This window comes from Bubalus bubalis, chromosome 21 (assembly GCF_019923935.1).
Source record: "Bubalus bubalis isolate 160015118507 breed Murrah chromosome 21, NDDB_SH_1, whole genome shotgun sequence".
NCBI lineage: Eukaryota > Metazoa > Chordata > Mammalia > Artiodactyla > Bovidae > Bubalus > Bubalus bubalis.
This window is the reverse complement of record NC_059177.1, coordinates 21,297,755-21,312,713: the sequence shown is the minus strand read 5'-3', so window position 1 is coordinate 21,312,713 and position 14,959 is coordinate 21,297,755. Positions and strand designations below refer to the sequence as shown.

General features: G+C 47.7%; 1 long non-coding RNA gene across 2 annotated transcripts in view; it reads right to left on the bottom strand.

Moving 5' to 3' along the window:
- Positions 1-5,456, bottom strand: part of LOC112581281 — a 34,532-nt gene extending 29,076 nt beyond the window's left edge. Inside the window, exons 1-3 of one of the 2 annotated variants that reach the window (XR_006547525.1) lie at positions 5,104-5,456; positions 4,469-4,606; positions 3,829-3,894 (exon numbers count right to left, since the gene is read on the bottom strand). This is a non-coding gene — a long non-coding RNA (uncharacterized LOC112581281). The remainder of the gene's footprint in view (positions 1-3,828; positions 3,895-4,468; positions 4,607-5,103) is intronic. The other variant, XR_006547524.1, reaches the window with a different exon arrangement.
- Between the last annotated feature and the right edge of the window lie 9,503 nt (positions 5,457-14,959).

The following is a 14,959-nucleotide window of genomic DNA, read 5'->3' as shown; positions in this document are numbered from 1 at the left end:
AGGAGAACCACAGGGCTCTGGAGCTGGACTCCGTGGCCACAGGTCATGTGGAGGGAATCTGAATGGCCTGTCAGGCCCCTGCTGCCCTGTTGCTCCTGATAACACCCAGCAGCTGCTGCCAGGCCTGTAGGCAAGAGGCCCCCCGGGGCTGCCAGGGCCCTGGGTGGGGCCCTGACTCACCGCCACCAGCCAACTCTGTCTGAACACTTCCCCTCCAGTGGCCAGAACACCCACTTGGAAACCAAGGTGAAAAGAGGGTGGGGCCCAGGCTGGGATTCGAGCCTGGCATCTGCAATTCTCTCCAGGTCACCTCCTCCTGCTCTCCTCAATAAAGGCACGATCCTTTGAGCACAGCCAACCAGGTGGCTGCCTAAGCCTGAAGCTGCTGACGTCTCACTGGGAATTTTGAAAAATCTGTCACCCCTTGCCTTCTTGGCCCCTTTCTCAGCACATCCTCCTGGGGCTGCCAAGGCCCCTGTTCAGTTTCCCTTCTCCTCTCTCTCCCCTTCTGCTGTGCTTTTCCCACAGTTCTTCACCCACTTTGCTTGGGAGGAGCATCACTCTCTCCCGTCCTCTTAAGAAACAGTTGCCCTCTTTCTTGCCTTCAAAACAATATTCCCAGATTGCCTTTTCCTTTCAAAAGACACTCATTTCACGTGGGGTGATCATCACCCAATTAGAGGCATGACTTATTGTGACCAATGTGCTCCAGTTACCGTCCCTCTGGCCAAACACAAAGATGTACCATTAACCTTCCCTATTGTCCATCTCCTGTAACGGAAGGCTGAGCCCAGCCCAGCTTCCCTATCGCAGGCATGTCCACTGAAAACCATCAAATGGTCCAGCCAGTTGTCTGTACCACAACAGGGGCCACAGCTGGGGTGTGAAGGGGGCGGCCCAACCGCTGGATTCTGATCTCACGGTGGGGGCCTTCGTATCTCTGTACACAATGAGAGAGTCTAGCGAGACTAAGAGAAAGACAGAGACGGTTCAAAAGCAAGCCATGGAGATACACAAAGATGGAGAGATGGAGAACCAGCAAGAGGTAGTGTGACAGTGAGGGGTAGGTGGGAGTCAGAAGGAAGAGAGAGAGAAGGAAACACTAGTCAGAGAAAGAAGAACAAGAGAAGAGGAGGGAGAGACTTGGGCGAGGAAGGAGAAGACAAACGGAAGGGAAAGGAAAGGAAAAGAACCACAGATTTTTTTAAATAAACATTCCCAATACAGGGGCCCCAGGTTTGATCCCTGGTCGGGGATCCCACATGACACCACTAAAGATGCCGCATACCACAACCAAGATCAAAAATCTGCAACTGAGATCTGACACAGCCGAATAAATCCATCAAGATAATTAAAAAAAACAAACAAAAAACAAGAACCACAGGTTCTCAGAGCTGGGACGACTCTTTTTTGTTGTTGTTGTTGGTATTATCCATTTTATAAATGAAGGAGAGAGTATAATCAAGTAAGGCTCATGAAATTGCATCCTCCAACAAATACATGTTCAAAATAACTGGAACCTCATGTCCAATATACTTTATTTTCTATTTTTTTTAATTTAATTTTATTTCTTTTTAGGTTTTTTTTTTTTGACGACTCTTAAGAGGAGATTGTTGATTTAGCCAACACATAGGCTTCTAGACTCAGACTGCCTGGGTTTCCCCTTCCCACCTGTGTGGGGGAGACAGGTTACTAACACATCCTGCCTCAGCGTCCCCACCTCAGTTCTTAGGAGGCCTGCATGAGTGAACATGTGAAACAACCCCTCCAGAAATGCTAGTTGTGTGCACTGTCACTTACTGGGCATTTCTATGGCAGGAAATGTGTGATGTGAGAGGCAAAGGTGCCAGGCCCCTCCCTTACAGTGAAGGGGCGTGTGTGCTTATTGCCCCTGGGCTGTCTACCTCATTTGTGGTTAAAAATAGCACCCCCATCTACTCCCCAGAGTTTCCTAATTTAGATGATAGGCTTGTATCACCACCTTATTTCTGGGGCAGAGTGTGTGAGCAGATCAGGGTGGGTCAGGCCTGCAGGTGCCTGCCTGAAAATGACATTCCTGCAGGTGGAGGCAATGTCGGGGACTGCGTCAGCAGCGTTCCTGACTGTCCAAAGGCAATCCAGGTTTTTGTGTGAAAATCGTCTTATTTTTTAAAGGAGCTTTCTTAGATGCTTCTCCTAGATGTAAGTTTTTAGAGAATCATCCTCTTTTCAAAGTTCAGCAGCATGTGACAATGTTTCCAGATTCCCCTCTACACCAGCTCATCCACACCTGTGTTTTAGACCAGCAGGTGATCCGTTTCCAACCTCTCAACGAGAGGAAGTGACAGTGTGTGGAGGGGAGTGAGCCAAACATATAGGAGTTACCACCCGGGTGACAGGGTGGTAACACCGCTGAGGCCAGGGTGAGTCACAACACCCAGGAGGGGCAGCTACCTCAGCTGACAGGTGGGCAATCAGGGAAGGCGCCCTGAAGAGGGTGACAAGTGAGCTGATTCCAGAGACATGAGTGAGAACGGGTTCTAGACGTGATACAAACGGCAGCAGGGACTGTTTTCTTGGTTGCTTTCTAGGTCTGGGGCAGTGTTGTTAACAAGCATTAGCTCATTTAACAGGCACAATGACCTTAGAAATCAGGTGCCAATGTTATCGTCATTGGCCAAAAGAGGAGACAGAGGCACAGAGAGGGTGAGAAACTTCTCCAAGGGCACACAGCCTGTGCCATGGGATCCACCAAGCATGCTTTTAAGCTCTACACTGGAACACTCCATGGAAGGGCAGAACGACACACGCCAAGACCAGAAAACAAGAGATAGCAAGGTGCACTAACAAAGCCAAAGGCAGGTCACCTAGGCCGAAGCTTGGGATGTATTTCCCACCATATGAGGCAAGAAATTGGATTGCAGGTCAAGAGGCAGGAAAGTGACAGTGAAGCCAGGCTGTGCTAAGGAGCTGGGGCTTTTTCTTGCAGACTATGGGGAAGCATTGAAAGCTCTCAAGACCACACGATTCACACTCCTCTCGCCTCTCTCCCCTCCGCCCTCTTAGAGGGGAGAAAACAGAGGCCCAGGAGGCTGGCCTCACTTCCCCAGGATCACACAGCCCACCTCTGGGGCCAAGCCTGGACTCCCAGCTTCCACCAGGCCTGGGCCCCACCCCAGGGAGTGACAAGTGAGAAAGGGAGAAGGCCCAGAACCAGCTTGCAAGACTTTACATCGAAGATTAAAGAGTTATCTGAACAAGAGAAATTAATCTGTCCCGACTCTGTTCCCTTGCACGCCCTGGGTGGACCCGAGTTGCTTTTTTTTGCCTCGCCCTCCCCACCCACCAGCCTGTTGCGAAGGGAGACAGCTGGGAGATGACTCTTCCTCAAAAATCCTGGGTCTGGGCTTCCACAGGCTCGGCAACCAAGAAAAGGCAACCAATCAGATGGCCTGAGTCAGGCCTTTCAAACCACTGGGTAGTAAATAAAGTCACTGGGAACCAAAGCAGCCTGTGCTGTGAAAGGCCTGTCAGGGTGGGGCGGCAGCCTCGCACAGACAATTACTACTTCTGCTCCCAGGGTTAGTACCTGCCACCGATCGACTGATGAGTATGCACGCAGTCAGGTAGCAGTGCCAACCAGCCGAGGCGTTTAGAATGTGCGCGTCCGGGCGTGATTTCAGGGCAGAGTGGTCTCACTGCCCTCTGAGGCCCATCCCTGGATGGTGGGCCTGTGTTCACTTCCATGGATGAATTCAAACCACTTGTTTGGCTCAGGTACTTAGAGAGATGCTGTCTTATTAATACGCTGTATTAATACGAACGAGGATTACAGAATATCGTTCCTACCTCATGCCAGGCGCTGGTCCCAGAGACTCGGGCAGGCAACGTCCCTCATTTCATGAGACTCATACACTGGTAGAGGGGAAAAAAGCGATGCATAGTCATAAAATAAATCATTTCGGAGACACCAAGGATGACTTGAAACCAGATTTCCCAATCTTGGCACTATGGACATTTGGGGCTGGACAAGTCTTGGTTGTAAGGGGCTGAACTGTGCACTGCGGGATATTCAGCAACATCCCTGGCCTCTGCTCATCGGATGCCAGCAGCCACCCCTGCCTCCCCACCCCCCCGCCACCCTCCAGGTATGACAACCAAACCTATCCTCCAGACACTGCCAAATATTCCCTGGGGTGGGGGTGCTGAGAAGGCAGGCAAAATCACCCCTGCCTGGCTGAGAGATCTAGAGAGGAGCTCTTTGATGAAAATATAACACAATCCCCGTGCATAGTGTAAAATTTTCTAGTACTCATACTAAAAAAGTAAAGAGGTGCAGGTGAAATAAATTTTAAAATAGCTTTCCTTTTACCCAGGATAGCTAGCATCATATCATTTTGACATGTAATGAAGAGAAACAGTTATTCAAGAGATAGTGTACATCATTTTATTCTACACCTACAAAACTCAATGGATATTTTATACTCACAGCACATCTCAAGCTGGAGAGCCCAGTGCCAGGCCTCCTCTCCATGCCGCTGGAGCTGTGAGTTGAAGCTCACTCTGCTGGGAGCTCCGCGGAAAGACTGCCTGAAACTGAGGCCTCGCTCTTCACGTGGCCCTAAACCTGCGAGCAGGTTAGAAATGAGGCTCTCAGATGCTGGATCAGAAATTGCATCTTAACAAGCTCCCCCAGGTGATGCGTAAGCACATTCAAGTGTGAGAAGCCCAGAGTGAGGAACTCAGGGTGCCCAGGTGCCTGGTCCTGTCGGGGTGACTGAAGCCCGTGAAATGAAACCACTCAGGTAGCAGGTTCCTTCCCGGACTCCCAGTTTCCCCATCTATAAAACGGGGGTTCATGAGTACTCTGTTTCTGAGGTCAGGCTGGTACTTAGTGAGCACGAGCTTTGCCACGCTTGCCCCCTTGCTGCCCGCGTCGCCCCTCTGCTCTCCAGAGCCTCCCTCTAGGTGAACCAGTGCTGCCAGCATGCTGCCCCCAAACGGAGGCCCTCAATCCTGCTCCAGGGCCCGCCTCGGGGCGGAACCCACAGGGAGTGGCCAGAGGGGCTTGGGCAGGGGTGAGGCCCTCCAACAGCACACATGGCTGCATGCACAATGACTCACACACTCTCAAACACAGTCAGTGAGCCTTCAGGAGCGAGTGTGCGGATTGCAGAGAGGGGGCAAAACCCTCTCATGTCGGTCACCTATGCAGACTTCCTATCTCTAAGGCCAGAACAGTACAGGACCTGGTCATTAAGGAGCTAAAGGTTCAATGTTTTCCAAGCCCCCTTCCTTAAGAAAGCAATCTTCCAGATCTCACCCCCGAGTCTGCCCAGGAGGGTGGGGCGCAGGCGGCAGCCCCACCCCCACCCCAGCCTAGGATCAGAGTAGAGCCCAGCTCCCCGTTCTGAGTGTCAACTCCTCCTGATTTCTAGTTACGACAAGTCCAAATTAAAGGAGCTTATCGCAAAACCCTAAGGCTGTCTTGCCTGGTGCTTGCTTCCTTTCTCTTTCATCAGGCCTCTGAGCGGGCTCCCCAGGCAAGCAGGAGGGGGTGATGGGGAGGTCAGGCAAGGGTCCCGGGGAGAGAAGATGCCCTGCACCTGTGCCACCTTGGCCAGAGGGGAGATTCAGATTAAACAAATCAGTAGGGCTTTCAAGCAGAGATTGGTGAGCACGTGAGCATGCGTGCTTGAGGGGGCGGGGGGGGGGGGGGGGCGGTGGTGGAAAGAATCCCATTTGCCTTGATTTCTGCTTCCTAAGTGAAATTAGAACCTGATCTTGGCCAGGCCCAGGTGGGCTGGCCACTTCTTGCCTCCGGCCCTCAGTTCACGGCTGTGGGTTCTGCTGGGGGTGGGGACACAGGGTGCTGAGTGCTGCAAAAATGAAGAAAGCCCCAGCATCTATCCTGCCCCCTTGGTGATGCAGAAATGTCCCCTGGACCAGGAGAGGACTTTAAAATTAAAAAGAAAAATGGACGGAAGGAAGGGAGAGGGTCACAGAAGGAAGGAAAAATGTGTGTGTGTGTGGGGGAGGTAAATCCAGGACCCTAATACAGGATCAAAAAAAAGAAAAAGAGAAAAGAAGTAAGGAAAAAATAGAGGGGGTGGGGGGACAGCTGCAGAGAACTAGATTTACTGCATATGTAATATGTTGTTGGCATTTTATTATTCCTATTCCTCTTTTTCTTCCACCTCCTTCTCTTCCTCCGTCTCAGGCCCAGAGAGATCATGTGGAAGCAGAGTGCCCTTGGCTGTAGTGCCCACTACCAGCTTAGTAACCACAGGTAGACCGCTTCTTGCCTCTGGCCCTCAGCTTCCTCATCTGTAAGATGGGGCAATGTTAACTCCTCTGCAGAGCTGCTGAGCAAATAGACCGAATGCCTAGCATATGTCTCACCTTCAAAACATGGTAGTTATTAGCATGATTACTGCAAAGTGAGTTGCTGGAGACCACACAGCGAGTGAAGAGCCAGTTTCGACTCCGGTCTGCTGAGTCCAGAGCACACACATTTCGCCACCCAGGGCTGACTCAGGGACAAGCCCAGGAAAGCAGCACCTGAGCTGTAACCCCTCTCTCCCACAGGCAGACATTTACATACAGGGAGTGGACACCTATTGTTTTTGCCTGCCCAGCAACCATTCCCTTTGATTATGGAAACAGCATCCACCTCTTTCTCAGACTGTAAGGTTCTCAGCCTGTGAGACATTTATGATGGGAGAGAAGATATACCAGGCAAATGTAAGCCCAGAGCTCCTGGGAAGATTCTTGGGTACCTCACAGGCCCATGAAGGCGGAGTTGAGAAATATAGAATAACAGATCCCTAACATTATCATTTGGGCTCTTGGATACAGCTGTGCCTGAAGTCACTCCCTGAATTTCTCCCCTTCCAGCTGATTTGAACCTAGTTCAACCAAGAGTCACTGACTGACTAATACAGGGCTTGTCTGATGCTGACACCCATGTGCCTTCAACCATACTGGATTGACTCAACAGCACACAGATGAAAGAGAAAAAAGGCAAAATAAATAAATCAAAAACTTTCTCTTTCTCATTCTCTTTCACCTTAAATACATAATGGCACCTCTGCTAATGGTTGCTAGATTAGTGTACAAATATGTCCAAGAAAGTCCCTTCGTATTACCACTTCTTAATAACCTAGTTACCTGCCTAAATATTATGATTTTTTGTGTTAATACCATAGTTGTCTGCATGAAACCTGTGTCAATGCCAGGAAAATACATCAAGCCCCCATTCTGGGGCCCCCTGTGAGAAAATCAAGGTTGGTAGAAAGTTAAGTATTATAGGAATATCTATTTTTCTACTTGTAGTTTGGGATTGTCTTTGCAGTTGAACTCCTCCAAAGTAAGAATCATTCAGCAAATATTTACTGTCCCTTTCCCTGCGCCATTTTCCTAAGTTGTCTTAATCAGGATAATCAAGATAAGTAGAACCATTCCACCATTTCTTAGATAGTTAGCATTCCACCAAACAGAAAACAAGCTCTTCCTCTCCCTTCCCAAGGATGTACGTCTTCCCTCTTTTACTTATAGAGTCTGACTTGGCAGTCTGGGGTCTTGACCTCGGAGCTGGCTTTGGTTACCGGAGGCTTTATGAGCCCATCTGCTGGGGTGTTGAATCACTGAGTCATAAAGAGGAATGTCTCCCAGAGCACATCACACTGGAGCAGCTCGACTTCCAGCTAAGCTGGCTGGTGACCTGGCCACCCCTGAGGGGAGAAGATGGGAGAAGTGGGAGGTGAGGAGCCTGCCTGACGCAGACGGTCACCCCACGGTGACCTCACCTGCCAAACCGGTGACTCACTCCTGCTTCTGCCCCCTCCCGGCCAGATCTTGCTCATGTGGAATACCTGAGGGGAATACCAGGCTCCTGTAGTTAGCAAAAACGCACGATTATGAGCTATTTTTAAAGGTGTGATGTTTTCTTACTTTCGAGTGGTGGCAGCAGTCCCTGTGAAGCTAAGACACGGGTCTGGGTTTAAGCCACTTCTGCTTTAATAAACACGTGAGAATTCCCTTCTGAAAAGAAAAGGTCACCTAAGAATGGGGAGTGCTAAGGCAGTTTCCTCTTTCTAAACAATTATTTTCATTGTGATAAAACATACAAAGTTGGTCATTTTGATCATTTTTAAGCATACACTTCAAGGGCAGTACATATATTTACAGTGTTGTACCATTATCATCATCATCTATTTCTAGAACTTTTTCACTCTTCCAGACAAAAGCTCTGTACCCATGAAATAGGAACTCCCTTTTTCCTCCTCCACTGAGCCCCTGATAACCTCTATATCTTTGTATTTCTATTAGTTTGTCTACCATACATCATTTAAGTGGAATCACACACAATTTATCCTTTGTGATTGGTTTATATCACTTAGCATAATGTCCTCAGGGTTCACCCTTGATATAGGCTGTGTCAGACATTCGTTCCTATTTAAGATTAAATAAGTCCATTGTATGTATACACTACATTTTATCTATCCATCTATTTGTTAATGGACATTTGGATTGCTTCCACTTTTTATCTCTTGTGGGTGGTTTACTTTTGCAACCTTAAAGATTACTTGTTTTCTTTAACAGTTAAAAAGTTTTCTCTGCAAAGCCTCTTGCAGTTCACCTGTAACCTGGGACTAAAGTGACTGGTTCTGACTACTTCTCAGGAGTGTCGTAAAGATGAAGTTAGATCCTGGGTACAAAGTGCATTCTAAATTCTAAAATGTCCCACAGAAATATTCTCAGCATGTTTATATTACTTGCTTAGCAATGCTTTTTCCCCCCAGGGGAGTAAAAGGAACCCTACCCTAGCCTGCTTTCAAATTTAATATATCTTAGATGGAAATGGTCTGAATGAATGAGGCTTTCCTGAGGTGTTTGTGTTTTCTGTCTTCCTTTCTCTCCCAGGCAGAGTGCGATTTTACCGAATGCCTACTTTAGATCAGCACACAATTCTGTTAATTACTAAGTGTTAATCTACCAGATGTTCAAGGACAAGTCACTTCATGTCTTTGTGACTCAATTTCCTTGTCTGCAAAGTGGGGACCCAAGTAACAGAACTGACTTTAAAGAGTTCTATCAAATGTGGTAATGATTGTAGAGGTTTCCTGGCATAATGGGTATTCAGCCAATGTTAGCTGCATTTATTGGAGAAGGAAATGGCAACCCATTCCAGTGTTCTTGCTTGGAGAATCCCAGGGACGGGGGAGTCTGGTGGGCTGCCATCTATGGGGTTGCACAGAGTCGGACATGACTGAAGCGACTTAGCAGCAGCTGCTGCATTTATATTATGATTATAGAATTCTTATTCATTCTTTAGGTTTATTTTTGTCCTGACTTTCCCAGTTGTTATATATTTACACACAAAAATTAAATGCATGGTCTCAGTGCAGTAAAAATGCATTAATTCCAGAGATTAAAGGTCATAGCCACCATTTTAACTGATGCTTTGAGAGGCTGCTTGGTAATGGTTAAGATCCCTGGTTTAGGGTTCAGATCTGATTTGGCTTCCAAGCTGGTCTCCGATTCATCGGATAATCTGAGTTCCCTTTTCTAGAACTGGACAAGACCTACCTCCTATGCTTGCAGGGAAGGTTAAGTGAGTTTACCTCTCTGCGTGCTTGAAAGTGTTAAAGGCACACTGGCTAGTACTATTTGTAGAATCACCCCCTATTCTCTCTGCCTGGCACATTCTAAGTGGCACAAGCTTGCCAAAGCGAATTAAAACAAACATTGCTTCATTCAAAGTGAAGCTGTAGCCAGAGAATCTTTTGAAGAGAATCATAAGAAAATGCTCTCTGGAAAGAAAGGTAAGGAAAAATCTTAGAGAGGATTCATTCTAAGGTCTGTCTGGTATGTGCTGTTTTAGGGCTCTTCTTTGGGCTTCGATTTTTTTTTTTTTTAAGGGTTGTTTCTAAGACCCTTGGCGACAGTGCTTTGAGATCTTGATAATCCTGTGGAATTAGGAAGGTGGCCCAACAGGGCGCCCCCAGGGGAGAATCCGGGACGCGCAGCTCCATGTCCTAGGGCGGGCATCCTAGAGCCAGTGGTTTCCTGAGTGGGCCGAGCTCCGGGTCATTTCTCGAGGACGGGTTGGCCTTGCCAAGGCTACCAGGATGCTGTCATCTCCATGACAACAGAGTGCGGGCGAGGAGACGCAGCGAGAGAGTGGTGTCATCCTCTGAAACCAAAAGCCCCCGCCCCCACAGAGGCCGGGCCCCTGGCCACAGGCGGTGGAATTCTTCTGGGAAGGCGGCTGACATCGCGGGCGGCCCCTGCCCCGGTCCTGGCAGCGCTGATGCAAGCGCGCCCCGCGCCTGCAGGCAGGCAGCCCCAGGGGAGAGCTGGCGCAGTGCTCCGTCTTGTTCCCTTCCGGCCACCCCACCCGGTTTTCCCAGCGAGGAGTCAACAGCTCCTGGGTGGTTCCGCATCGACCAGCCCAGTAGGAGGGTAGAGGCAGGGTGGGGAATGTCTTTGCCCAAACCAGTTCCTTCCCTCTGCTCTTCCCAGACATACTTCTAGGGAGAATCCGAGCATCCCAACCTGGCCACGTTTAGAGCAATGTGAAGGGCTCTAGCGGCTCGGAGTCATCCCCCGGGGACAGCCCAGGTTGCCCAAGATACCTGGTGCCAGCTGGCGCCAAGGAAACCGCCCCGATCACGAGGGAACCTTCTGTCTGGGTGGTGAAGGCAGCGAAGGGCCTCCGGGGTGGAGGTGATCCAGCCAGGGATGGTCTCCATCGCCCTCTGCTGGGCAAATTAGAGGGTTGCTCTAATGTTCCCGCTGGGACCTCCTAGATGCTTGGAGGGTGGGGTGGGGACTTGAACATTAGAGATCACCCTCCTCATACAACAGACCAGGAAACTGAGGCTCAGAGAGGATAAGGGAACTGTCATTACTTTTGCAGCTACTCTAGGACCAAGTCAGGACCAGAATAGAGACAGACCAGCATAGAGATCTCACTGCACGATCTCTATGCTGTTGAAAGTGGGAAGTCTTCCCGTTAGGACTCTTTTTCATTCAGAGCACCCTTTTAAACGCCACCCCACTGGGAGGCCTTTCTCCACTGCTAGATCACTTTGCGTCTCCAGTTCTAAGTGTGGTCTGCGTCGGACCCTCTGTGTGTGTTGGCGGGTGGGGCCGGGCCGACGATAGGCAAAGTCAGAACTATCTTTGTTACAATACGTGGTGGGTATTTGTCTTTTTCACTATTTCTTTCCCATATATGCGGTGGAGTTTTCCAAAGTCCACATGACATGTGATGTTGCAAAAGATTGAATGTAGAAGCAGATATGAAATCCAGACATCTTCTCTTAAGGTAAATATTTAAAGAGATCAGCAAACGTGAAACTATGCCACTCATTAATTCATTTGGTTTTAGGGAATATAGCTACTTTAATAAAATATATGTTAATAGGTAATGTCTACTATTTTAAAATGAATTACAATATTTAAAAATATTTTTCATTTTAGTTTCTAATATGGCAAATACTAACAGATATAACCCACATTAAGACTTCCCTGGTGGCTCGGTGGTAAAGAATCCACCTGCAATGCAAGAGACGTGGGCTCCATCCCTGGGTCGAGAAGATCCCCTGGAGGAGGAAATGGCAACCCACTCAGTATTCTTGCCTGGGAAATCCCGTGGACAGCGGAGCCTAGCAGGCTACAGTCCATGGTGTCACAAAGAGTAGGACATTTCTTGGTATCTGAGCACACACGCACATAACCCACATAAAAAAAAAAAAACAAAAACAACTCAGCACTCTTTAAGAGTGTAGGTGAATCCTGATACCAAAAGATTTGAGAACAGCTGATCTTTATAGTCTATTCCCAGTCACTCTCATGTCACTCTCTCTTTTATTTACTTCGAGGTCCTTTTCACTAAAGAAATTACCTGGTTTTATTGGGTTGGCCAAAATGTTCCACCTTATGGAACAACCCAAACAAATTTTTTGGCCAACCCAATATTTATCAGTGAGTCAACTGGAGATTTTATTCAAATGCAGATTGGGATTCCACAGGTCTAGGCTGTGGTCCAGAATGTGCATTTCTAACAAGCTCCCAAATGTGTGATGCTAGCTGATGTTACTGGCCCAGGGACCACACTTGGAGCCACACTTCACTAGGGTTTGATCTGTTCTTTCAGATGGTGCTTGTTGGGGACGCCTTAGGTGAAAACAGATCAGGTGGCCGGTCCCTGTGCAGTGAGGGAGAAAGTTTACACAGTGAGGACCACCCCCTCTTTGCTCGGTGCTCAGGGGCCTTGGAAGAAATTGAGGGTCATCTAATTTGCAAAGTGGGAAAGGCAGAAAAAATGGTGTCAAGAGTTTAAGAGGAACTTAACTGCCTTTGAAAATATGCATTGAACTTCAAACAATAAACTAAAGAGCAATTCAACTAATGAGCTTTAAATCAGATGACACTAGGGACTACATTGCTGAACGTTAGGCTTCTTCAGTTCCAGTTCTGGAATCAGCTAGAATCACCTCCAAATCTTTAAGCACATGGTAGGTAGTCGAATAATGGGAATTTCAGTTGTCATGAAAAAAAAAAAAAACCTTTACTGTGAGATGGGGAAAGATTCTAAATATGCCATATAACATTTTTGCATTGGGGTGGAAAATATGTTGAAAACCAAACTGCATGTAACTGCTTCTGCTATCTAATTTGGGGTGGTAGTATAATTTACATCAGTGGAAAATGAATCTCTAAAACTGGGTCTTTCCACTTAGAGAAGGGAAGAAAGAAGACTGACGTAAAACCTCTGCCAGTTGGGTTACACAGCCAGAGCAGGGATTACAACCTCAAATCCTTCCAGAGGGCAGACAAGTCACGCGAACTTGGGAGCCTGGTGGATTCTGGCGCAGAGTAGCAGTCTGAGCTGGCTACCGGGGCAGCCATGTCTCTACTTGGGCTTCTTGCTGCTGTGTTTGACCCAGGAGCCTTTGTTGCCCAATCTTCCCCATTTTTTTTCTTTTTTTGAGAGAACCCAGAAACCAGGGTTTTCGTGAAATTTATTTTTTATTTGAATTTCAGGAAGAAAATAAAATTAAGCACACCATCGAACAAATTTTTGTGCTGGGCAAACACAGCAAATCTTCCCAGCTCTGAGTTAAATGAGGCAAGAGACAGGTTAGGGGGGGTCTTTCTCTGAGCACTGGTCTCTGGGTCCTATTGAGCAGGGTGGCGGTGGTGGAGGGTCAAGTGCTTTGCTTAATCAAATGATATTTCAGTATTTTTGTGGGAAAGGATCAGCTCAGAGGGAGGGGCATCTTGGGAAATAGAGGAGCAGAAAGTGTGAAGGAGAGAAAAAGGGTGTAGTTGTGTGTGCGCGCAAGTGTGCACATGCAGGGGCGAGGGGAGAGGGGAGGATCATACCTCTGTTAGGTGCAGGAGATTTGACTGGGGGCGGCCGGGGATGGGAACTTGAGAGGAGGCTGGGTTCCACCTGTCAGGGGCCTTCAGTCACTTTCATGTCCAAGGAGCAGGCAAGACCCCAGCAAGTACCCTTTGTAGGGTGCTGAACTGTTTCAGGTTTGACCCCTGGTGCCACTGTTCACCTTCTCTGCAATTTGGGTGAGATCATTTAGCTTCTCTGGACCTCAGCTTCCTTTTAAAACGGGTAATAATAATATCTGTTTCACTTCCCGCATGGTTCTTGCAAAGGGCAACTACGGTACTTATTATATGAGCGATGCTTGGCAAGAAGAGGAGAACCAGATAAATGTGAGGTTTTGGCTGACAGTTGATATTCAACCAATCTGAATGACAATGCCAGTCCAATAGTAATAATAAAGCTGATAATAATAGTGACACACCCGCTGTGTGCTGGTTCCATACTGAGCACATCCCATGCTTTATCTGATGGATGCTTCATAACAATGACCCAATGCCATCACCTCCATTACAGGGAGAAGAAAACGGAGGTTCAGAGAGATAATGTAACCTGCCCAGGGTTACTTAGCTGGCAACTGGTAGAACCAGGTCTGAATGCCTGTAAATATTATATCCTTAACCGCTTATGTGACATGCTATTTCAAAAATCACTCTTAACATTATAGTTGCCTGCATATTGGAAAATATTAATTATGTGTGGAGTTTTTTCCGTGATAAAGTATTAGTATAGAAGTGGTGCTTGTTCAGTAGTTTTTAAAATATCATTTTGGTCCTTCATTCAAACTCATATCTAGTGAACACCTACCAAGTGCCAGACTTGGGACTCCAGATTAGGACTACCTTCAGCTGTAGAAGACATAGGGCCTCTTGCCTTCATGAAATTTACAAGGTAAGAGTAGAGAAAACGTATTAAACAATTACAATACTGGGTGCCAACGGGAAACCCCTTGGTTTGAGGAAGGAGGGGACATCTTAGCCAAAAGATTCAAGAGGAGTCAGACCAGAAGAGAAGGTGGAGGGTGAGACAGCTTTCCTCCAGGTGGAGGAAACACAGAGCAAATGAGAAAGCCAAGGGGTGAGAGACGGCACAAGGCCAGGGAGGAAACGAGAGTAATGACACTCTGTGCCCAACTGGGAGGGTAAAGGGTGGGTGGTGAGACATGATGCTGGGCAGAAGGTCATGGATCAGATCACACAGGACCTTGTGAGTCACATTGTCATGCATATATCTGTTTGCTAAAGTGTTAGTCGCTCAATCATGTCTGACACTTTGCGACCCCATAGACTCCTCTGTCCATGGATTCTCAAAGCAAGAATACTGAACTGGGTAGCCATTCCCTTTTCCAGATGATCTTCCTGACAAAGTGATCGAACCCAGCCCTCCCGCATTACAGGAGAGCAATTTACTGTCTGAGCCATGAGGGAAGCCCCATGTATCTGATTACGTATATATGTGTATGTGTGTTTAAAATGTTTTCCTTAAAAACCAGACCAGAATCATGCCCAATCCTGCTTTTTAGGCTTTATTAAGATATAATTGATGCACAATAGACTACACACATTT